Raw genomic sequence first — 25,630 nt, 5'->3', positions numbered from 1 at the left:
AATAAAAAATGTAAATTTTAAAATGAGATGCAGGATTATTTTTACAGTAAGAGCTTTTATGCTTTTACAGGCAGAAATAGTAAAATGGCATTCCACCACTGGGTAAATAATAGAAAATATTATATTAATGAAGACACAACTATTAATTATTTAATAGATTAATTTCTTCATACAGTCCAGCTGTTCCTGCCTTTCATAGAAAGATCTCAATATTTAGATAGATGTTGCTTAAAAGAATAATTTTGATTAGCTCTTCCTTAACAGTTTACTGAGAATGTCCTGCTGTGCCATTGAGTATCATCACTGGATAGTGACTAAGGGCTATTTTTCAAGTGAAAACTCCCTGTTCACAGCTGATTTCCTTGGGACAAATTGCTACTTCATGAAAACCTTTCTTATTTGTCTTTCTAAGTAAGCATAACTAAAACTAAGAAAAAGATCGCTCCACCAAGAAGGAATGGAGAGACAGTGATGGGATAATACATGGTATCCTTCCTTAGTTACAGGAATTTCTTTATTTTTTCCCTTGAAGTTAAAGGAAAATAACTTTGTCTTCATTTTTACCCCAAAAAAGGTCTGTGACTGCCTTTCTGGAGCTTTAAATTTAGACAAGAAAACCATGTGTGTCCTGATACCTTTCATCCTGTATTTGATTCCTGTGTGCTGCAAATTGGCACAAGTGGGCATAATGTAAGGAAGAGCTGAAAGAGAGAACAAGAATGGGGAAAGTGGGGATCCAACCATAGATATGGTAAAACAATATCTCAGTCGTTGCAAATGTGGCAACAAAATAGGATGAGAGGAGGACTTGCAGCAACTCTCTAGTTAGAGGACAACAACATACTTTGATTTCTTGTCACTGCAGGGAAATGGAGGCAACAACTTGATCATCATGAAGAATACAGGAATATGGGAAAAAAATGTCCCAGTTCAGCAGAATGCAGACCAAGTACCAGAGAGGAAGTTATGAGTGATTTCCCAGAAAACAGGGCCAAAAATAATATCTGGACGATATTTTCTACTTTTCTTTGTATTTCTGTTGTTTTATAGGGAGGCTACAGTGGATGCACATAGAAAGAAAGCAAAAAGTTTCATATTTCTGAGTGCTGACAAACCAAATGTAGCTGAGAAACAAGAAGTACAACCAGAAAGAAGGATGAATCCAGTGAAATACTGAAACAAATTTAATCAGAAATAAACAACAAAATAGACAATGACCAATGCAGTATGAGGATTGCCTGTTGCTATATGAGTTGGGCACACATTGTCTGCAGAGTTATAGAGTATGACCCCCACGAGGACCTTTGGCAGTCATTTCCCGTGGAGATGGTCAAACTCAAAGGAAAGACCATTAATTTCAAGACTGTCTGCCTTCCACTTCAATTAAAAATAATTGAGAAGGGAGAAAAGAAGTTATCAAAATCTTTCTTAAACTGATCAAAGAACAACAGATAGGTCTAAAAGCAACAGTTCCTTGTAAAGACAAGAGGTATGAGGAAACACAGTGAAACTGAACAAATGGCAACAGAATCATCAGTAGCAGAAACAGAGAATTATAATCAAAACATTTCATGAGTACTTTGCTGTTAGACTGAAATGCTCACACAGTGCCTAAGATATCATATCTGAAGCAACGACAAATATAAATGCAGCTTTAATATCTAAGTAGTTCAGAAAGTTATTATCTGTCTCTACAAGCATTGATCAGAAATTTGATGTCATCAGCTTGTCACGCAGTATGAAAAGTATTCCAGAGGACTATGGAATAAGGACTGATAAAACTGTCTTCATTTTTTAAAAATCATAGTCACAGAATTGTTTGGGTTGGAAGGGACCTTAAAGATCATCTAGTTCAACCCTCCTGCCATGGGGGGCTGTACTGTGTTTCATGGATCTCTTGAAATGGTTATGAGCAGTATTACAGGTTTTAATGATTGATTCCATACGTGTTTCCATAATCTGAGAAAATAAGCAATACAAATGTTCCTCATCAGTTCTATCAAATACTACAAACCTTTCAGCAGAAGTCATGATGATAAGGTGAACACGAACGTAAGCTGATCCAGAAAGTAGAAGAAATAAATTCATGCCACTGTGTCCCAAGAAATGGACAGTGAATTAGTGTACCTTGTGCAAATGCTGTGCCTTGTTAAATGTTTAATTTTGTACTACAATGCTTTTTAACTTTATTCTTGAGATACACTATCAAATTACTTTATTCTGTTCCAGAATATGATTTTCTCCTGTTATTTGCACTTGAATGTTATTAGTACCTTAATTAGCTTCTTGATAAGTAAAGATGCTTTTCCTTCCTGATCAAAATTTCCTTTGTCTTCTACCAACAACAGAAAAAGGAAAATTCTAAATTTGAAAATTTATGATCTGATTACAGTTTAAAAAAATTATTAGTTTTTTTTCAGTTTAGATTATTTTGTATGATTTCTTCTATCTTCCAATGTGGAACTGATTATTTCTCACATCTGATATAAATGGCCAGAAGTAACTTCGTACAACACATTATTTCACAATAGAGATTCCCACTATAATTACTCTGATGTTTCTTTTTGAGCAGGTGTCTTGCCCATGGATAGCGACTCACTGAAAAAAAATGCACAGCCAGATGAAAACAAAGCAGTATGTGATGCATGAATGGCCATTGACTTGAACAGAACTCATTCAAGGAAGACTTTTCAGAGAAACTAGCACATATAAGGCCATAACTTATTTCACATGTTATGGTGCAAGCGAACACATCAGAGTTTACTGGAGTGTGAATTGTTAAATTAAAAGAATAAGTCCCCCTAACTCTTTTCTCCCACGTAGAGTAAATCTGCCCATGCATCACACTGACTAGCTATTTAAGCCTGGTTTATTAGCAGAATTCTGTCCTACTTGGCTACTTGGCTGATAGATTAAGCTCTTCTTCTGCAACATAGTCTCTGGATTTCTTTTCCATCCTACCAGACTCAGATCCCAAGGTTGGGTCCATATATTACAGACAAATAAATTACAGTAAATTAGCTCTGAAACTTCAAAGGTTCTTTAAAATATTACAATTCTTCCCTGTCACCCAAACAGACAACATTGCAGAGGGCTGAGTTCAAAAAGGTCACGAACAAAAGCAAACCAAGCCATTTAGTACTTATACTGTGCCCTAGTGTAAGTATATTTGCAGAAGTTTCCGCTGTCATGGTGAGTGGAAGTATTCCATGTAAAGGCATTTTGTACTTCTTAGCCTTCAGCTTTTTGCAGATGAGATCAAAATATGTTAAGAGGTCTGATCAATGAATTTCTTTCTGTCTCTAACTCTCCACATTCCTTCTTCAAACTCTAGGGCATTCAAGAGCAAGTGAACCTCAGTTGGCTTAAGGTAACTACTTTAGATCTGAATCACAAAAATGTACATAGTGTCTGGAGAAGGATCTCATGGCCTCCTGACTTTGGCTTAGATGTCTACATTCTGGCCAGCATGCAGTTCAGCACAAAAAAGTTTTGTGAATCTGGCCCATGTGTGTTTTTGATAGAGCTGTCATGCTTCAGCTGGAAGGCAACTGGAATTTTGAGATGACTGATAATGTGATAAAATTAATTTTGCAGTTCATCAGCTTATAAATTCATTAATTTCCTGTGAAAACAAACTCATACAATTTTCTGTGTATCACTTCCAGTTAAATAGGAAATGTAGATGTTATAGAAAATTGGCTATCTGAAAATTGTATAAACAATAAATGTAAGCCCTGCTTCTTTCAAAAGTAACTAATTAATTTGACTGGATAGCCTCAAATTATTAAAGAGCTAGTAAGGAGAAGCAGAGCTAGCTCAAGACAAGTAAAGTAGCATCCTCCTTCAGGGACGATGGAAACTGCTTGTCCAGCTGAGAATACACAGTACCTACCTCCTACTTCCACATTTTTTTGCTCTTGTTGCTGTTGAGGGACTCAAGGAAGGTAATGGTATACCAAAAACTAATTTTTACGATGCCTAATTTCAGTAGACTAAATCTTTTCCTTGCTCGTATTTGAAATTTTGAGCTAAATTCTGAGGGTTAATTAAAAAGTAAGTCTAAGTAACTGATTTGTTCCTTAGTTAAAATCATGAGAATTCCAGATACTTAATTTTTTAATTACAAAATCTTAGAAATAATATGGCTTGCAGTTCTCAGAGAACATTTATTTCAAATGAGGCTTCTGCCTTTTTTTCTTCAAGACATTGGTCATATACCCTCAGTTTTTTCATCTCAGTCCTTCATAAAATGTGACATTCTTTCCTGCATTCCTACATTTGTTGTTCTTTAGCCTTAGGCACACTATGTCCTTCATCTCACTCTCTGCATATATATTTACTCCACGACAACCAACTAAAGAATCAATTAACGTCTTTCATAAACCCCCAGAATTTCCGTACAAAAGCCCACCAAAAAAAAATGTCACTAGACAAAGTGAATAGATGTAATTTAACTGGTCTGACCTTTACTAGAAGTAAATGACCCTGACAGCTAGAGGAAGCCTGAAAAATAAGTAATGAAAAAATTGAATAGATTATATAAGAAAATAACAGGTGAACGCATCTCTGCTGAAGTCATCAACACTTCCAAACACTTTTTTTCCTTTTCTGAGCTGAAAATGTACAGAAAAACAGACTATTCAGCAGGTGAAAAAAAAAAAAGATTAAAACAGTCCTAAAAGTTCACCATTTTATAGTTCTGTGTGTTGTACTGTGGTAATAAGAAGGTCCATTCTAAATACTATTGCCAATACTTATCACCCATAACCCTCAGTACAAAAGAAATAATATTTCTTATCATAAACATCACATAGTCCTGGGGTGCAGGAGGATGCTGATAAAGATGCTGACTCAGACTTTACATTAACCTGAATATTTTTTTACAATTTGTTAAAAATTAGACGCGAAATAAGAGTTATGCAGAACACCAAACATTTATCTAGTTGTTTTCTTCCATACAAAAGGGAGTGGCTATCCATAAGTTTCTGATTGGAATAAAGGTAGATTTCATTACATTGCTAGGTTTCACTACTTTAGGTTTATTTCCCTTGCTGCTTCTGTTTGAGATATTTTGAGTGAAATGCTGATAAAAGGAAGCTAAGTCAACTTGCAAATCAAAGTATGACAATGCTTTGTGGTAAGAGGTTGGACAGGAAATCTCCAAAAAGAAAATTCATTAACAATACATAATCTTTGCAGGAGTGGGAGTTTTTCTGAAAAATAGGTAAAGTTAAACCTACAGGTAGCTGCTGAGTTAGGAGCAGATTCATATAATGATGACTAACGAATGAATGACTGGTTTCAAATAACTCATCACATTACACTAGCATTGTTGTCTGTCTCTTCTAGTCCATACAGTACAAATACACATTTTCACTTAGAAAACAGATCAAATCTTTTTATCTTTCTTTCTACGAAGTATTTCTCTGAGTAGTTATTAAGAATAGGTGAAAGGTATGAGAAAATCAAATTACAGACTTAGCAAAGTAGATATCTTATTACAAGGGTTAGAAGTGAGGTCCTTCAAAATAACCCTGGCAGAGATAAATTGCATACTTAAAAAGAAATTCACTTAAGTATTCTGTACATGGAGTCCATCAAAAGCAGATTTTCTCACTTATATTTTCTCCTTTTCCTTTCTTTAGAGAAGGATAGAAGATCCACTAAAACTGATAATTTTTTAATCACCAAAGACTATAATGCTGTTAATTTGAAAAGAGCAATTAGAAATAAGCATATTTTTCTAAAATTATCACTAGTGACTAATTTTAAAATTAATAAAAGAAGTTTTCAAGTTCACAGGATGGCATTTTTTGCAATAGAGTAACAAAAAATTAATTCTAAATTTAACAAAGTTTTATGTGGTTAACTGGGAAAAAAGTTTTTCTGGTTATTGTATAAAAACCAGATCAAACCCTTCACAACCAAGTAGAATCATATACCATGATGTGCAAAATTCCAGGCCAACATGCAGGGGGTGGAAAATGAAATACAACACAAACTGAAGAGAGGAGACTTGCAGATATTTGTCCATGAAAATGTGGAAGGACTCACATTGTCAGGGTAGTATCTCCCAGGCAACTGCTCCTTAGACAGAAATAACAACAAATACACACTGTGACTGCTATCTGTGGCATATTGGTAATATTACATTTCTTTATTCTTTTGCTTGGCTGGAATATGTATTTCTACTTAAAATATGAATGTGCTTTGTAATTGCTCAATATTTAACCATCTGCACAGAAAACACAAATAGACACAACCAACTGTATACAATTTATATCTTTTTATTATAATAACCTTAGAAAACTGCTATCCAGTCCAAAATGTAAATGGGAGAAAAGAGTAAAGTTCATATGTACATGGAACAATGCATCTAACATGCATATGTAAATATATACTTGTGTAAGCTTATATCTATAATAGTATATCTGAGATACAGATTTATATACACATGTATATTTTCACTTATGTATATGCTCATTTATGTTAATCATGTGTGTGCATATATGCATACATGTACACACAAACATGCCCACATATTTATTTATTTACCGCATGTACACAGAAAAGTTGAAGTTGGAAGGTTGGTCATCTCTTACAGCCCCCTTTCTCAAGCAGAGCCTCCCAGAGCCAGTTGATCAGGATCATGTCCTCATGATCATGAATACCTCCAAGGATGGAGATTCCACCACCTCTCTGAGCAGTCTGTGCCAGTACTTGGTTGGCCTCACAATGAAAAAGTCTTTCCTGATGTTCAGACAAAACAGTTTCAGTTTGTGCCCATTGGCTCTGGTCCTGTCTCTGGGTGCCACTGAAGAGAGCCTGGCTCTGTCCTCTCTGCACCTTCCCTTCAGATATCTCTATACATTGATGAGATCCCCCCTGAGCCTTCTCTTCTTCAGGCTGAACAGTCCGAGCTCTCTCAGCCTTTCCTCAAAGGAGAGGTGGTCCATCCCTTAATCCCCTTTGTGGTCCTTCATCAGACTCTCTCCGGTACGTCCATGTCTTCTCTTGTGCTGGAAGCCCAGAACTGGACACAGCACTGCACATGTATCTCACCAGAGATCATTAACAGGGAAGCATCAACTCCTTCAACCTGCTGACTGTGCTTTGCCTAATGCAGTCCAGGCTTCCATTTGCCTTATTAACTGCAAGGACACATTGCTGTAAATATATACAAACCTATATACATATGTTCTGATTTATCCTGTTCTTGATAGAACAGATTAAAAAAAGAATTTTAAAAAGTTTAAATCTTACATGGAATAATGTGTTGTATTTTTCTCTTTATGAAATATAAGATAGTTTAGTATGTGCCTATTTTTTTCAAAGTCTCATCTCTTGTATAGAGACACATACACTGGTTTTATTTCACTAGATTTTTACTCACTGACAGTATGAAGTTAAATAACATCTTTAATATTCAGTTTCCATCAAGCAGGCTAAAACATCCTTTGGGGAATGGAAATCTAAAGGGAATAGTATGTACCTACCAATTTTTCAATCTTGCTGGAGCTTGGAACTCAGCCCAGATTTATAGTGATTAATTCTCTGAATCCAAATGTGCCTAAGCTTCGCTTTAACTAAAATTAAGGATTCAGATTCTCAATGGCACTTAGGAGCTTTCATCCAGTTTAAATTAAACTTAAATAGAAGCTAGGAGATTAAGTGACTTTGTGAACCTGTGTGTAGGTACCTAACATAGAGACTAAGAAGGTGAAATCCCTGCCTATCTGTCCAAATGCCCCAGCATCAAAGGCGCTGCATCTATATCAGGAGATTTTGCAGACTAGAGTTCTATTACCCCTTATATTTTGAGATATGTCAACGCATCAGTTTATTAAAGTTTAAAAACCTGAGAGTTTTTCTGCCAAAGTTCCCCACTTAGACTACCCCTGTGCACACTGTCAGTGCAGTAGCCCTCAGCCTAGTGAGTGAAACATGAATGAAGGAACAAAAGACCTAAATTTCAAGCTCTCAGCAGCAGGAGGGCTTGTGAACCCTGATCTTCTGCTGCTCCCTGGGAAAGTTCACCAGGACTCTGAGTAGAGTGGTTAGTAAGAAAATAATAAACTTGATTCAAAAATGATACCAAAAGAGGTAGTTCTGGTTTTTTTAGATAATGTTTGAGTAGATGAACCTAGATTTTAAACTTTTATGCGCTTGGACTTTTCACCTCCACTGTTTCTAGAAGCCAAAATACTGTCCAACCCTACCTTGTATGAGACCTCTGCAGCCCTGTTGGGACACACATGCAGAAAGGAGCAAGAGTCCTGGGGACAAGGAGACACTAGGCAAGGGTTACCTAGCTGTACAAGCAAAGGGTGACAGTACATCCCATCTTGCAACCTTGGGTTACAATTTTTCTTTAAGGAAGAGAATCTAAGACTTTCTCACCACCAATCCCTTAGTAACTGCAACTAGACTTGACATCAGGCTTCTTCCCTTTCTTAAGAAGCATAATCTCACAATTTGTCATAATTCATAGCCTCTAAAGATCTGACAGAAATTGTCCTAATCCTAGTTTTTTTGAAAGTCTGATAAATTGATGCTATGACAACTATACCAGTGAAGTTATAGATTAACAAATCCCAGACTGAGGTGAATTTTTCTTTTACTTTTTGCATGGGTATTCTAACCAGAGGACTTTTATTCAAAAGTTAAGGTCTGATACTAAAATAACATACATAACTAAGGGGATTTAAACTGATTTATTTTCTTTACTGTATTTCATTGCATGTCAGGTAAACACCCAAATCTAAGTGGTGGATTTCTAGATACAATCTTCCCATCTACTCCTACCTACCTACTTAGTATATAGATCCTATACATCCCCTTCAATAAATGTTTAACTTTTCCCACTGACTACAGAAGAATTGAAAACCTGACAATTTTAATATCAGTTCTAAAGCCAGATGTTTCATTTTCAACTGTGGTAATAGTCAGCAGGTGAAAACCTGAACTGAAAAACTTTTACTGTATGTGTAAACTTTCTCATATAGGACAGGGGATGATGAACTTAGCCCAGCTCCTGAAAAATACATCTGTTCAAAAGTAACATAGCATTTTTTCAAAAGTAACATAGCATTTGTTTCCCCTTTCTTCATAACTCAATGAGAAAGGTCTATTCATTTTGCAAGTCTCACAGAAAGAACAAGTGTGGATTGGATTTGCCAGCTGTTCTTCATTCAAAAATCCCCAGAAGCTAATGTTTTCAGACAGGAACCACTCACAAATAGAAAGCTTCCCTTTTAACTATTTTTGTGGTTCAGGCTTGTGTTTAATTCAGTTGAGTGCAAGATTAATGCTCTTATTTTTTTCTTGTGACCTTTATGTTTTCAATAAATGAAGATCTGTCACGCATTCTTCTAGTCAAGCACAGCTTCTACCCATGGTGTAGAGGTGTGTAAGTTAATTAGCTTTCAAGGTTTAAAGTCAAGTGAACCTGAACCGCTGCTCTATTTCTATTCATCATTCTACAAAGCATTCACAATTCACTAGCTGTGTCTCATGCCAGGTGCTTCTTTCAAGTGGCCTCATGGTGTTTGCCATGTCTGAGTGCGCAAGGAAAGAAAGACACACAATCTGGGTGGTTGCAGCAGAGCTAGAGACTGCAATGGCCATGGTTGTCCGTGGCTGAACTAAACAAATTCACAAATTTTTGTCCTGCTTCTGGTTGAAAACTCTGTATTAAGGAGATTTCCCACAGGATGGATATGCTGATTTTTATCTATTTCAAGGTTCAGCTTCAATGAGGACTCGCAGCAGCAACTCAAGCTGAAGTGAGTAGGTAGTCAGAGAGAAAGTATCAGTATCAGTATAAAATCCCACTATGCTGCACACAGCACATTGCAACACACAAATGTGGAAGATAAATGAATTTCAGCATCACGGATTGTTACTCACATTTAGTTGAAGCCTTGTATTCCCTAGTGACCTTTTCTACAGTATGTATTTCACAGAACAGATAACATGCCAGATCTCTGGCTACCATCATTACTATCTTCTTGCAGCTATGGGCAGGCAGAAGAAAAGCCTTTTGAATAGTGTTACCTTTTTAAGATACAAGGTGGGAGGGAACATCAAAAGCTTGGTAGAACATCCCAGCCTAGTTTAGTGCTCCGTAGTATTTGGGTGTACTAATTCCTCCAGATAGAAATTGGAAACAAATGCGGAGACCTCTAACATAGCCTTTTTAATCAGTTATTGAATAAGGTGTAGGTGTTTCAACATCTGAAATGCCCTCAGTGAGTCACAGGATTAAATCTACTCACAGCCAGTAACCAAAGATGCAACCTTGAAGAGGCAGCAAACTGACAGAGATGCAGAGTAATATATTTCCTAGGATCCCTTGTGCCAGTGCTGGCAGCCTGGAAAGCAGGGTTTCTGCTGCTGTAGAGGGACAATATGTGTCTACCTTGAAACTCAGTCCATAAACACAGTTCAGTCTCCATTCCTCAGTTCTGTAACACCATTAATTCTTGACCATTCATTTAGCAGTGGCCCTTCCCTTCACATAGACAGCTCAGTCCCTTCTAGGCTTTTGCTCTTTAGAACAGCAAAATTCTTGGTCTGAATTGCTGAGAAGCTTAAACTGCTGGTGAGCATTTTTCTTCACCCCAACGGAGTCTGATAATTCTTTTATTCACTGCAGAACATTTCTTTCTTTTTTTTTCTTTGTCTTAAAGCATAGCAGCTTTGACAACTACATAACGTCCCCGTGTTTAAAAAGTGCTCATTATAGGCTTCCTTTGGGAATTTCCAAGTTTTATTCTTACTAGTCATTTACTGCCTTTAAACATGCAATATTTTTTGATGAAAAGGGAGTGTTTGAGATAATAGGGGGAAAATTATTCTCTCCATCTTACTTTGCAGCTCTTTCTGCCATCAGAAATGAAAAACAAGAATTCATATTACTAAACTTTACTAATATGATCAAGAGTTCCAGAACAGGACCTTCATTTTAAGTGAAGCTCAGGAGACTTAGAAAAACCAGCTTCTCATATGTCCAATGCTTCTTCCCCTAATCATTTTTTTGCTTTTTACTGGACTCTACAGTTTCTGAATATCTTTTTGGTACTCAGAGAGGAGAGGCCCAAACATGTCCTGCAGCCATCTGTTAGACTCTACTGCTACCAGGGCACACCATGGACTCCCATCCAGCAGGTCCCCACACCATTTTCTGCTAGTCAGCTCACAGCCTGCATCAAAACACAGGGTGGTCCCAGGTGCAGGACTTTGCCTCTGGTACTGTTGAACTTTAGGTGGTTCTTGCTGGCCACCCCTCCAGCTGCCTGAGGTTCCTCTGGACGGCACCCATGTCCTCCTCCAGCGTATCACTTGATCCCTCAAGAAGGAATGCTGGAAATTTCTTACCCTTTTGAAAAAGACCAGCTTTTTAATATCGAGGGTAGAAGGTATTGTCTATTTGTATAGACAGTTCTTGTCTTATGGGATGATTAACAGGTAACTTCATTAAATAAACCATTTCTTGCTTGTGATTTTTTCATGCATTCTTTTTGTAAAATTCAGAAGTAGGGACTGTTAAGAGCAGCCAAATCAACAGACCCCCATACCCAGGAGTATTCCTCCCCAGTTGGCATGCTGGATGTGAGGCAGATGCTTTTTCCCATTCCCAAGAACATCTGACAGTGATACTGAACACATATTTCAAGGATGTAAATATGCCTTAGAAAACTTTACATGAGGATTGACCAGTCTATGCCTTTCAGTGTGTGTAAAGAATAGAGATTTACAGAACTAGCTGGTGCATTCACGGAACAAGCTCAGCACTGTGCATGAAGTCCTGAGAACATCAGTTTCCCAGAAAAGGTTAATCAGTAGAGGGGCATTACTGAAATACCCATTACTGTTTCTACAGTGATGGATAGACACATCTAGTTAAAAGACCCTTGTGCACTACTTTCCATATGGCGCATATTGTCTTGCATTATCCACTTACATCTACTAGAACTGTCAAGCATTCATTTGTGCAGCATGCTTTTGTGCCAATTATTTAACTTTAAACTCTTACAAACCTACTGTTTAAAATGCTTTAGAACTTACAATATTTAAAACGTCCCATTGAAAATAAATGGATGATAGAATTGTAGAATCATAGAATGGCCTGGTTTGGAAGGAACCTTGGTCGGACCATCTGGTTCCGACCCCCTGCCATGGTGAAGGGCACCTTCCACTATAACAGTGTCACAGGCAGAATGGGAGCTTCAGACAAAGTATAGTAAAGAAGTTCTCCCACTGAGTCATGAGGTGCAGAAAAGATCCCCTTGCTTTCTAAACTCCTTCTCAGAGAGGAGTCTAGATGTGACTGGATCCAATCTTAGCCTCACTTTGTCAGTAGTTTGTGTCTAAAGGATTATATAGTTGTAATTGAACCTTTGTACAACTTTGTCCCACAGGATTAAGAATGGCAAACCAAATATATTTATATATATATATACTAAAAAAATTTTATGCTAATAATTAAACTATCTTAATAATTATTGTTTACTACACAGTATGGATAGCTATAGCTACTAAGATAGTGCACTGTAATTGAAGCAATTCTATTAAAACAATTATATTAAAACAATTATCTTGAAGCAATTATATTGAAACTATTATATTAAAGCTAGCGACAATAATTATTAAGTCGAGATTGATGTTACTCGCCCATACTAACAACCATGGGCAAATCTCTCACTCAGCCTTGAGGACTAACCTTGAGAGACATCCCCAGCCAAGGGAAGAACCTACACACACACTTCAAAAAGGTTTATGTCAGAAGACCCTCCCATTAAAACTATTATAGTATAAAGTGATTGACTGTCAATCATATGTCTCTGGACCTATGTTAGCTCAGTATTTTTGGTTATCAGTAAAATCACTTATTTATTCCTTTATCCATGTACTTTACCAAGTCTATGACATCTTCACCTCACTATTAGGAGGTTTAACTTTGGAATTGATGAGACAGGCTGGTTTCAGTAATATTCAACACCAAAAGAAGCATGACACCTCCATTCTCCATTCACCCTTGACAGCTTAGCAAATAGGGTATTGTTCAAGTTGTTTCATCTCCACTTCAGGTAGAGAGCATCCTGCTACAATCAAGTTGCTCAAAGTCCCACCCAGCCTGGCCTTGAACATTTCCAGGGAAGGGGCATCCATAACTTCTCTGGGAAACCTGTTCAGTGCCTCACCACCCTCACAGTAAAGAATTTCTTCTTAACATCGAATCTAAGTCTCTCCCCTTTTACTTTAAAACCATTCCCCCTGTAGTGTCCTGGTGTCCTATCATGATCTGATTGTGTTATCTTCATGCCTGAAGTAACCTCAGTGAAAGCAGAGACACCAGGATTTCAGTTGCTCTCCAAAGTAAAAAATAGTCTTCTACATGCAGGCATAATTGAAATGACATCATTCCAGTTTAGATGCTATTGAATGTCTTTAAGATAATAAACTCTTTTTAACAGAGTTTATTATCTAGATCATCTATGATATGTGCAATCTACGAATATTAAATGGAATTTTAAAACTTGAATACTAGGAAATTCATAAAGCATTTGGTTTGTAGTTTATAATCTTTTCAATAACACATTTTTTTATTTTAATTCTAATTGTTATTATTAATTCTAATTTCCTAAATAATAATTTTATTTATGATCCAGAGAAGTGAACAATTTTCTAGAACAACAATAGTAATAATTGTTAGTATTGCCACCAAAAAACCAGGAAATAAACTCTCCAACCAGCTTACTAAGTTGGAAAGCCAACATTACTTTATTCAGTGCATTGGATGCATAGGGATAGCTCCATGCATACCCAGCAACAGGTTAGGTTATATTTATTAAACTGATACATTTCTATTTACATATTCATGACATTTCCAGAATACATTCATATATGCTAATTGTGCCCGTGGACTTATTTGGACACAGTAGGGTCTTTTGAGAGTCTTTGGTGGTCATTTGGGAACATCTCATTTCCCAAATTTCCCTTTTATGGTTCTGATCTTCTAATGCATCTTCTCGAGAATATCTCAAATATGTGGTCAGATCATAATGTGCTTCTCTTATAATTCTTTCCTCTGACATACATTCTTTATTCTCAAAACTAAGACATCTACTAGTACATATTAGTCACTGATATAGGTAAATAAGGAAGCAATAGCTGGCACCAACTATTAGTCACAGATGTAGGGAGTTAACACAAAGCCACACTAATCTCTGGCATTTGTACTAAGCACTATATGGTACAAAACCAAGCATTAACCACAGATTTAGAGATCAAACACTACTGTGCTATAGCTAAAAGAATTTTCCAACATCTTCCCCAACTGCTGCATAGACTCCTTTTTAGCAAAATATTGCTTGTTCAGTAATAGTATTATTTGTATGTATTAGAAGCCAGGTTAGATTCATATAAATATTAAAATTGTCTCTATTTTCATTGGAGTACTGTGTCCCAAAAGAACAGCTCAGGTAAAATTGCAAACACTTAATAGAAATAACTGTAATACTGAAGGTTTTGGTTATTGTACTGAAGGCAGTAAAATGCTGTTGGCACAGCTGGGTGGCTGATGCATTTTTTTATAATAGTGGCAGGAGGAATGATGTGCCTTTGACACAAGAAAATTTTTATTAATTAGGCAATGAACTAAAAGGTATGGTGTCCTGTAGTACTCTTGACTTTGTTCAAAGGATGTTTTGACACTCTGGTGTGCATGTCTCAATAGAGTAAATATCAAGGATTTGTGCTTATACCAATTAAGTCGATATGACTCCGAAAGATTCTCATAAAATATTTGAAAAGTCCTTGCGACCTTTTTGATATTTTAAATACGTGAAAATATAAGTTAATTGAAGTTTAAACAGACAGCAAAGAAGACAAATTGTATTGCATGGTATGTAAACATGCACAAACTGCATTAATGCATGCATTAGACATCCTGTAATACCAATAGGAATTTTTGACAAAAGGTTCTGTAATATTTTCAGCAGATATGTTTGGGAATGCTTACATTTACACCTGCCAGTAATTTTATTTTGCTGTCTTAAAGAAGTAATAAGTGTAAACCAGAAAAAAACCCCAGTCAGTAAGGCTTTGCTTTTCAGGAGCAACAAAAATAAACATTTTTGTCACTGATTCAGTGAAATTAATCTTGCAGTTGGATTCATGAATGCTCTTCCCAGTAACTAAAGACATGTGGCACTCATGAACCTTAGTATAACTTAGAAAATGCATTTGTTTCATTGTTTTTTTTTCCATTCATACTGATTAATTATAAAAATTTTGGTAATGGGATTTACTTGGGTTATCCAAGCAAAACTCATAATTCTTTAACAAGACACTTAAAAAAAAATCGAACCAGAGAACTGGTTAATTAAAACCATTAACAACTCAACAGTATTCAGATAAATAGCAAAGGGATTTCCACACGTGAAAATAACTTTAATGTGGCATCTTAATGCGCCTCTTAACAGTAATGCAAACATTGTTGCTTCATTCTAGTTCTTCAGCGACCATGCAGCAGTGATCTAAATTCTCTGGCAGGGAGCAGCCTTCACTGAGTTATGTTTTAGGAATTATGCAAAGTACAATAAACTCTCTTATCTATAGTTGCACTTAATAAAATACAGTTTTATTTCAAGCTCCATTTTCTACAGAGCACTTGTCAGTCATGTTAGATTATGGTACTCTGGAAAATGTCAAACAGAGATTTGAATATGCCTGAGGCATGTCACATACTCAAATGCTTCCATTATGAGCCTTTCATAATAGCTGGATTTTTTTTCTTAGAACAAAATTTAACTATTACTTTAAGACTTCAAAATGCCCTTTTTAATCCTGAAATTATAGACAGTCAACTGTGCCATAGCTGCACATTCCTTCCCCCCATGATAATTAAAATGAATATATATTGTCTAATAATAATTACCTATTTCTATGAAAATACCATGCATTTCTTAATGTGAAATGGAGTGCAAACATCAGTTTGTATTGTCACTTCAGATTATCTGACATTCATTGACTCACTGTGGTATATGATATCTGCCATCTGTGAAGCTATTCATCATCATGGCTAGGCTTCGCGAACGAAGATTTGGGAAGGCTCTATCCACATTTGCTGCAGGCACGCTGGTGGCTTATGAGGCCAATACGTGACAGACAAATCCGATTGCAAAAGGCACAGCAGAAAGACTCCTTAGATGGTGTATTCTGCAATACACGGTTCTTTCTGCGTTGCCTTTTTTCCTCGAGGGTGATCCTGCGTGTGTTCTCAAAGGAGACAGCTGCGTTATAGATGGTGTGTCTCCAGGCCTCCCGATTTGAGGCCAGAGTAGACCAGTTATGGTGATCAATATGGCCAAGGCTGAGATGTTGTTTCAGGGAGTCCTTGTATCTTTTCTTCGGGGCTCCTCTCATGCGGCAGCCAGTGGCAAGTTCACCGTAAAGCAAGATCTTAGGGAGGCGGTGGTCCTTCATCCTGGAGACATGACCTGCCCAACGCAGCTGTGTTCTCATCAGCATGGCCTCGATACTTGTGATAGCTGCTTGCTCTAGAACAGATGTATTGGTCACATAGTCTGACCAGTGGATGTTTAGAATTGTACGGAGGCAGCGTTGATGGAAGCGTTCTAAGAGACGCAGGTGGTGGCGGTAGATGACCCATGATTCAGATCCATATAAGAGAGTAGACAACACTATGGCTTTGTAAACACTGATCTTGGTGCTTTTCTTCAAGTGTTTATTACGCCATACTCTTTTATGGAGTTTTCCAAAAGCACTATATGCCTTTGCTAATCTGTTGTCTATCTCTCCGTCAATCTTACCATCTGAGGAGATGAGGCTACCGAGGTAATTAAACTGTTGGACTGATTTGAGCTCTGATTGACCAATGGTGATGTGGGGATGATGGGGGACATCCTGAGGTGCAGGCTGATGGAGGACCTCTGTCTTCTTTAAGCTGACCTCCAGACCAAAGAGCTCAGCAGCATCTGCAAAGCAGGATGTTAAACGCTGCAGAGCTGCTTCTGTGTGGGCAACAAGGGCGGCATCATCAGCATAAAGCAGCTCCCGGACAAGATGGTTTAAGGTCTTAGTGTGGGCCTTCAGTCACCTTAGATTGAATAGACTTCCATCAGTACGGTATCGAATGTAGATACCGTCCTGATCATTGAGGTCTGCTGTGGCCCTTTGGAGCATCATGCTAAAGAAGACGGTGAATAGGGTAGGAGCGAGAACGCAGCCTTGTTTCACACCATTCTTAATTAAAAAGGGCTCAGAAAGTGCATTGCCATATCTGACTTGGCCATGCTGATCCTCATGGAGTGAGATAATCATTTTGAGGAATTTAGGGGGACAACCTAAACGTTCCAAAATCTGCCACAGACCTTTTCTGCTCACAGTGTCAATAATAGCTGTGAAGCTATTACACTTATTTAAAATACTGCCTGCTCTTCACTTTCATCCAGGAAATATATTCCTGGATTGTCAGTACATCTTGACAATTGTACAAATAAGTTAGATGAGTTTTGGGAACTTTTTGTTCAACCACTTTGCTTTTGCAGAATCTTTGAAACCTCTTGGGTATCCAGATTTTAAGAGCCAAACCTCTTGACTGGATTTAGAATAAGAAAGCTCAACTATTACCACAGCCTGATGGAATTTTCCTTTTCTCACAGGCTCAGGACTAGACTGCAGGTGTTCAGATCCCATTTATTAGAGCTAGGAGAGCTAAAAACATCTCTCAGAGCATCTGGTAAAAAGTACTTAGCAATGTGCACTTCCTGACAGTGTTGCCACTCCTGGGAGTTGTGTCACCAAGACTGGAATGTGCTCCTCCAGGGTCACTGGTGGCTTTTCCATACCCACTCTTTCAGATGGGATTGGTTGTTTTGCAAAGCAGCTCAGTAACTCAACCGACTGTGCCAGGAAGGTCTTTCTTACTGACTAAATACCAAAGTGAGAGACTGAATTTAAATATTATAATTTTATATACAAATTGAGCACACATACAACTACAAGTATGCGGTGATTCCTAAGGGCTTCAGTGTAGCTTCCTAAGTGGGAATTTTATCACTTAATTCCTGAGAGCTCTTCTTCCCTATTTAAACTTTCTTGTTTTCTTGAAATTGTGTGCACTGTCTCTTGGATCCTCAGGATTATTCTCAGATAAGTATTGGTAAAAGTTTGTCTGAGCCTAAAAAACAACTTTTTAATGACTGTCACTTTATAAAAAATAATTAGAATTAATAATTTTATTTATCCTTTGGTTGTACGGATATCTGAGCTGTAGAAGATCATTGCTTCTTTTCTTATTACTATACAAAAATAGCCTCTTGTCACAGTATTTCTATGCTATACATTCCTGTAGCTTTCTTTTTTTTTCCTTCTTCTTTCACAGAACTGAAAAGTATGAAAACTAGTCTTTATCTTCATATATCCCAGTATGAAAACTATTCTTCATTTTCTTCATGTTTTTCACCCAGAATAAGTTTATTTTAGTTGCATCTATTTTCTCGTTCTTTATTCATGAAGGAAAACATCTGTCTTAAAATGATGGTCACAGTTCTGATGCTTAAATCAACAGCTAAAGAAAACGACAGTCTTTTGGTAGGAAAGTTAAATTTGCAGAGTTGGCTTGAATAAAGGTAAGGAAAAGTTTGTTTAGGAATTGTTCAAGTTGTGAGATGATATAACTCTGACCACACCAAGGCTGGAAGGTTTTTTGTAACAATAAGATAAGGTAGGGAGAAAAAAAAGTTTAGAGAGGCAAATATACAGGAAGTCTCCAATCCAAAGCCTAATTATGAGCATGGAAAGACTAACTTTATCTTAAAATGTCACTACAGGAAAAGAAAATGAGAGCAAAATTTTACCCTTGAGGTCCTGTATTTCAAAAATCTTTACCAAAAATATATTTGTAAGGGAAGCTGCGCACACACATACGCACACACACACACATATGGAAAGAGTTGATGCCCTGGAAGAAATGGATGATATTATGTGGTATGAATGAAAGGTATTTGGAAAATAATTTGGATTTAAGATGATTGTCTCATTTTGTTAAAAGAACCTGCGCTCAGTGCACATACGCATAAAACATATATTGATATTTAATTTTCCCTCAGAAGAAAATCAAAAATTCAAAACACTTTTAACAATTGCTATCTTTTAAGTCTTTAATAACTCAGCAACACTGTTAAGGTCCTATTTTCATTTTGTTCTTTCTCAGATGATAACTGCATATTCACTTCTTAAAGCTTCCCCATGTTTAATATTAAACACCATCAGAGCATGCACTTTTATTCTTCCTTCTTCACTGCTTTAGCAGATAAAATTTTAAAGCCAGCCAGATTCAGGAAGAAGTGTAGTTTTCGCAGAAGTTTCCTGGTGTACTTGATTGATATTTGAACTCTTACACCTGAGGTTGATATCCTTGGACTCTGGAGATTCTGTAATGTAGACAACAGCAACCAGGGTAAGGACCATAACTTCTTATCATACAGTAAATAAACATTTTGAAAGTGCCCTTCTTATTATTTTTATTTTTTTTTTGTCATTTTTTCAAACAAGTAAGATTAATTATCTAGTTCCTATTTGCCTCATTGATTGCAGAAAAGGCCCAGATGACTTAAGGTAGAGATCTCTTTCTAGAGTTAAAGTTCCAACCCTCACAGTTTTATATTTATCTTGTCTTTATTTAAGCAGCAAGCTCTTAACTTGAATCCCACTTTCATCTACAAACTAGGTAGAGCAGTGTGGGAATTTTAGAAAACATTCAATTCCTATGATGAAAGGGTACTACAGAAGGGCAAAGATGTTATCATCCTTGACTACGTCTGCAGCTTCTTATAACATATTTGATATGTCATTATTTCTAATGTTGTTGCTCTTTTAGTCTCAGATGACATCTTTGATGTTAACATGATTTACTGTTGATGTTATTTGATATGCATATCTCTGTGCTACCTTTCAAAAACAACTGATTGATTTCATGGTGTTCTTTGATCAGTGTTCTTTTGTCAATAGTTAAACTATTAACTTTCACAAACCAATTCATTTTACAATAAATAGCTTTAAATTCCTTCTTCATACCTGTCTCTGTTGACCTATTAAGATGCTCCGTATTACCAGCAAAGTATGTTCTGAAAAGTCTGTCATGACTTTAGGCTAGAAGGGAGAGAAATCACAGCGAGGAGAAACAATCTTTCGCTATATTTTCAACTAGATATTTCAACTTGCTTTGAAACTGAATTTATGGCACATAAGAAAAGGGACTGAAGATCTTGAAATGCCTTCAGTGCACAAAGAATGCTCTGTAAGGACAGAGTACTCACTTCAGTATTTTACCCTGGTGTTAATTTCTCATAGCATATATTATTTTTTATGTAACTTTTAAAATATTCTCACAGTAACTGATATTTGAAAGTTAAAACAATGATGATTTTATCCAAATATATCAGTAGTTTTCAATATTTTTAATGTATAGGACCCTAGAAATTTCCGGGCAAGATGGGACTTTTTATAGAGACTCCATGTACACAGGATCCAATATTGCATATATTATTTTTTTTCCTTTTGATATTAGTTCATTTCACAAAATGTCAGGAATATAGAAAAACAAAACTGTAAATGATTAAGCTTATCATCATTACCCATTGTGGATATAGTTTTTTTAGACAACTATTTAATAATTAAATAGGGAGGTTTTTTACGTATTTACTCTGCTCTTGACAAGGATGTTACAGTTCTACTGTTTAATATATTGTTGTATTTTAGCACAGGTTATTAGAGTTTGCTGCAATATAACATTTCTATTCTTCACAATAATTGGATTTTTGAGGTGGCAGGAAACTCCTGAGGGAGTTCCTGCACGTTGTTTCATTCCCAAAGGTGTGGAAGCTGGTCAATGAGGTGGGTGCCTGTGGGGAGATATTTCCATGATGCCCTAGGAAGAACAGCAGAAGGCCAATCAAACGCTAACCCGCTCTCAAGCAAGTTTCAGAAATATACTGTGTCCATGTAGGACCTGTAATTCTATCATTTTATTATTATTATACTATAGTGGGAAATGATCAGTGAGTATTAGGTTTTGATATTTGAAAGCTGGAGGCTTCTGAAGAAAGAGGCTCCATCCTTCTTCCACCATGAAAACTGGGAAGTACTTTACCAGCCATGGAGACATGAAAAACCTTACTACTCACATAGTACTGTCTAATCTATAAGTTGTCACCAAAGTTGGCATCCAAACCTAACCTTGAAGACTCATTGCTCACATTTCACATGTGGAAGGAACAAGATAAAGCAATGGAATCTGGTAACGCTTCTGTTGCAGCATCTATTGCCCTTTCAGTTGAAATAGTTACAAATATTCTATGACTACACAGGTAAACGCTGAGATGTCTTGGCTATATTTGAGCAACTGTTGAGTTCCAAAATTACTAAGTATTATTCATCATCAAAAAAAACCCAAACCCCACCATCCAATACAGAACGATTGTCTCCAGGAAAAACAACTAAGCAAAGTGAAAATGCAATATTTTGGTACTTCTTATGTCCTAAAATAATGCAGTACCCAATATTTTGCCTTCAGTGAGGCAAGTCAAGAGCTAGATCAGCCAATGAGCAATCTTTCATTTAAACTGGCTTTGATTCTCCAGGTTGCTGACAACATGCTCACTTGCTCAGGTTTCCAAGAGCACTGAATGATGGTAGATATTTTTATGGTGAACACATTCATTGACACATTTTCAACGTGGAAAAAGGCAAATGCAGCTCTAATTATGAAACATTGCATCAATCTGTAAATATATTGGAACCTGGAGTCACAGCAGGGAGTAGCAAGGAGAAAAAATGGCTTCAGGACATTAACAGAACAGTATGGAAGTCATTTCACCCTCCTAATATTTTGAGAAAACATGTAAGAAAATGATATTGCACAGTTGAAAGCAGTGTAGTACTGAAGCCAATGGCTTAGGTCTTTAAAATTAGAATCGATAATTAATTTCCAAGCATAAAGGTCTGGTTCCATCCCATCTAGCTGTACAGTTTTAAAATACTGCCTAATTAAGTATCATAATTCCCTATAGATTATTCCTAAAAGTTGGAAAAGGGGAAACATTTCAGCTACCATATGAATATTATCAGATTGCTTCTATAAACATAGGATCATACAAATTTAGGATGTTAATTAAGCTTTCTAGTGAAAGAGTGCAATACTGGGTAGATTCAGGTTTATATTTCCACTACAAATCTCATACCTACATGTCACATAGGTACCTATGCTTCATATACAGCACACAGAAAGAGGTAATGTCTCAGATGGGCTGTTCAAAAATATCAGAGGTTTTGTGAAGAAATGCCAAACAAGGAAGGAGGGTAAAGCCACTCTACAGGAGGTGGCGATAGTGTCACCATCACACAAAGATGAGAGGCCACAACTGTGTTTCCAGCTTGAGAAGACTCAAGCCCATATCATCTGCTTCCTAGCAGAATGTCCCATCCACCAGGGTGCACAAAGGAAACTGGGGAAAGGGATCTTCACCCAGATTCTCATGACTTGGAGTCAAGAGAGAGCTAAGGCGGGAGAAGCTTGATGCCAGGAAAGCAAAAGCAAACCAGCGACTCCGTACCTTAGTGACTGCACTACAACTCCTTCAGAGGTTGCTTGCAGAAGTGGATAAGAAGGGAAGAGTGGGAAAGGGTTACTGCTTCCTCCAGAACTTTGTATAATTCTATTAATTAAACCAGAATCCAAAGAAGACCTGCAATGCAGAGTTATGCTAATAGCATAGGGACACAGGAACCTCCTCCTACTTTTGGTATGCAGTAACCATTTTTCAGTACTCTCAAGACACAGGGTGCTGAGTTCTGAGAAGCTGAAGACTGGCACAATTTGCTAGCACTGTGCTTTAATATTGATTTACGCTTCCTTCACTTCAGAAATAACGGGAATTTAAAAGTGATAAATGGTTGTAATACATCATGGTCTGACTTTTTCATTTTTGGAATTCTCTTTGTTCTGTAGAATATTGTGAGAAAAATTGCAATTATACAGGCTTTAAACCTTGCCTGCAGTGAACAGCCCTTTTGAATATTAATGAGAACACACATACACAAAATAAAATTTCAGGCAGAAGGTATGATTGGGTTAAAATGAAAGCAAACAATTCTTTTGCTACAAACAAACATGCCAACAGTCTTCCGTTGCTTATAATAAATAAATCAAATAAGCAAATGTAATAAATGACTGATATTAAAAATAGTTTTTTAGAAATAAGTAGAAACCCCAGATAAATAAGATTATGTTATGCAAAGTGTTATATTACTCCTACCAGCAAAATCAACCATGAGAGAGAGTTTACTGAAGAAAAAAACAGGTTCATATGGTAGGCAACATGACATTAAAGCAGGACAGCAATGGCACATTGCACGTAGTAGCAAGCTTGCTTGTGGTAGTGTCACAGGTTAGAGCAGCTGCATGAGCTACAGCAGCTCATTTAGTCTCTTGGTTTTTCCTACAGCTATAGGGAGAGCCTGGGATTGCAAGTTGCTATTTGGAGAAACTACTAAGAATATCAATTTTGTGGAACAGTTGCAGAGTCCTGGGGTTGTATTTCCTGTCTGAAGTGCTGAAATTATTTTTTTCATGAAATTTCATAAATTTTTATTTCAGTCTGATTTGGATGGTACAGGTAGCGCTGCTTTCTGGCCAGTGCCTGTATAGGCACTCAGGAATACAACAGTATTTTCTTTACTTTCCAGCAGTACAGACAACATAGGGTTTTGAAGAATGTGAAGGACAATGCAGGTTAAAAGGTTATTCCCATGCCATTTATTGAATAATATCCTGTAAAAGCTTTGATTTATCATAGAGATAGTGTGCAGTCCGATCCATTTATTTTATTTCTACCATTTTGTACCATTTATTTAATCCTTGACTACTGTAGATAAATACAAAAGGTAGTTCTGGGCATCTGTATTTTAATGTTGACATGATTACATGTGACTACAGTGAATGAAGTCAAGGGAAAAATGTTGTTGATATTAAACAAAAGAGAAATTCCTCTAGCAACATCTGGGATAAAGTGAAGATTGCATAACTTAGAGCTGTCTGTGGTCACATTGAATTTTCATTCTGTCTGCTAAACACACTTGATCACCCTGTAGTGAAGTTTGTGAATCCTGCTCTGTAGAGTTGCTATGGAAATAGTAAGACATTTGTCATCACACTGCATGAAGCCCAAGATCTAAATTCAAAAGAGACCCTCACACACCGTGATTACCATCTTCTGCAACTTATCCTAATGCAGACAATCCGAGACTTTTTATTACTTCATGTTGCTTTAATAATGCAGTTTCATGTGGTATATCCCTGAAGATGTCAGCAATGGCACTGAAACTCATCTTTCCAGAGTACACTCATTATATTTTGCAATATTAAGAGATACTTCACTGCCTTTGGGCCAGTGCATTGTGTTTTATAGGGAAAATCACCTTTTTATGTATTTTTTTTCTATTTCTGAACTATTTTTGTAAGTATGCAGTTTCTGAAAATAGTACTGTACTACAAAAATAAAAGAAAGGGGAAAGTATCATGGAGGGAAAGAAAAATATTTCATGTGATGAAAACACATGACATTTTGAATCAAGACTTTTAGCTTTGAAAAAAGACTCTTAAAATAAATCTGAGACAAGTATTTTCAGTGTAAAACCAGGTCTTTTATTGATGTTATTAAAATAATTTTTCAATTGTCCTTGGTTGATAAGCTAATTTGTTTCTTTCTAGGGAACAGCAAACAATGGGGTAGAAAGGAAGGATGGAGAGGGATAAAAGCATGCGAAGCATGCTATGCATAAGTCTTCATACTTTGATGTGTTCTGTAGCTTGGCAGTTTATGGCATGAGAGCAAAACTGAATCCCTCAGTGGACACTGGAGAGGTTTCTCCTTACCATAGAATCACGGGATGGTTTGAGTTGGAAAAAATTTTAAAGACCATCTAATTTCAATTTCCACCATGGACAGGGATGCTTTCCACTAAACCAGGTTTCTCAGAGCCTCATCCAACTTGGCCTTGAACACTTCCAGCAGTGGGACATTCACAGTTTCTCTGGGAAACCTGTTCCAGTGCCTCACCACCTCGTAGTAAAGAATTTCTTCATAATATCTAATTTAAACCTGCCATTTTTCATCTTAAAGCCATTCCCCCTTGTCCTATCACTACAAGCCCTTGTAAAAAATCCCTCTCCATCCTTTTTATAGGTCCCCTTTAGGTACTGAAAGGCCACAATGAGGTGTCCCCGGAGGCTTCTCTTGTCCAAGCTGAACAACCTCAACTCACTCAGCCAGTCTTCATAGCAGAAGTGCCTCCAAAAAAACTCTTTGAAAAAAAACTGCAGAGGTACTCCAGGGGTCACTGAAGTTAATAATGGGAACTGTATGAACAATCTGCTCCAGACCCACTCTTAAACTTTTGGGCCTCACTGCTTCTGTAAAAGCCAGATCTTATCCCACTTATGCATGGGAACTGACAACTATATGAAGGAGAAGCCTCACATTGTTATTTTTTCCCTCACATCGGTAAAGAGGAGGTGGAGAACCTTTGAGTTGACAAA

General features: G+C 36.9%; 1 long non-coding RNA gene across 1 annotated transcript in view; it reads left to right on the top strand.

Moving 5' to 3' along the window:
* The window catches only part of LOC120324075, a 49,984-nt gene extending 25,163 nt beyond the window's left edge, over positions 1–24,821 (top strand). The window contains exon 3 of the long non-coding RNA XR_005565077.1: positions 24,803–24,821. This is a non-coding gene — a long non-coding RNA (uncharacterized LOC120324075). The remainder of the gene's footprint in view (positions 1–24,802) is intronic.
* The last annotated feature ends 809 nt before the right edge of the window (positions 24,822–25,630 follow it).

The sequence above is a fragment of the Pipra filicauda genome, unplaced genomic scaffold (genome assembly GCF_003945595.2).
Source record: "Pipra filicauda isolate LSUMZ 115617 unplaced genomic scaffold, ASM394559v2 scaffold412_size1447426_pilon, whole genome shotgun sequence".
Taxonomy (NCBI): Eukaryota; Metazoa; Chordata; class Aves; order Passeriformes; family Pipridae; genus Pipra; species Pipra filicauda.
This window is presented reverse-complemented; position numbering and strand designations above follow the sequence as displayed.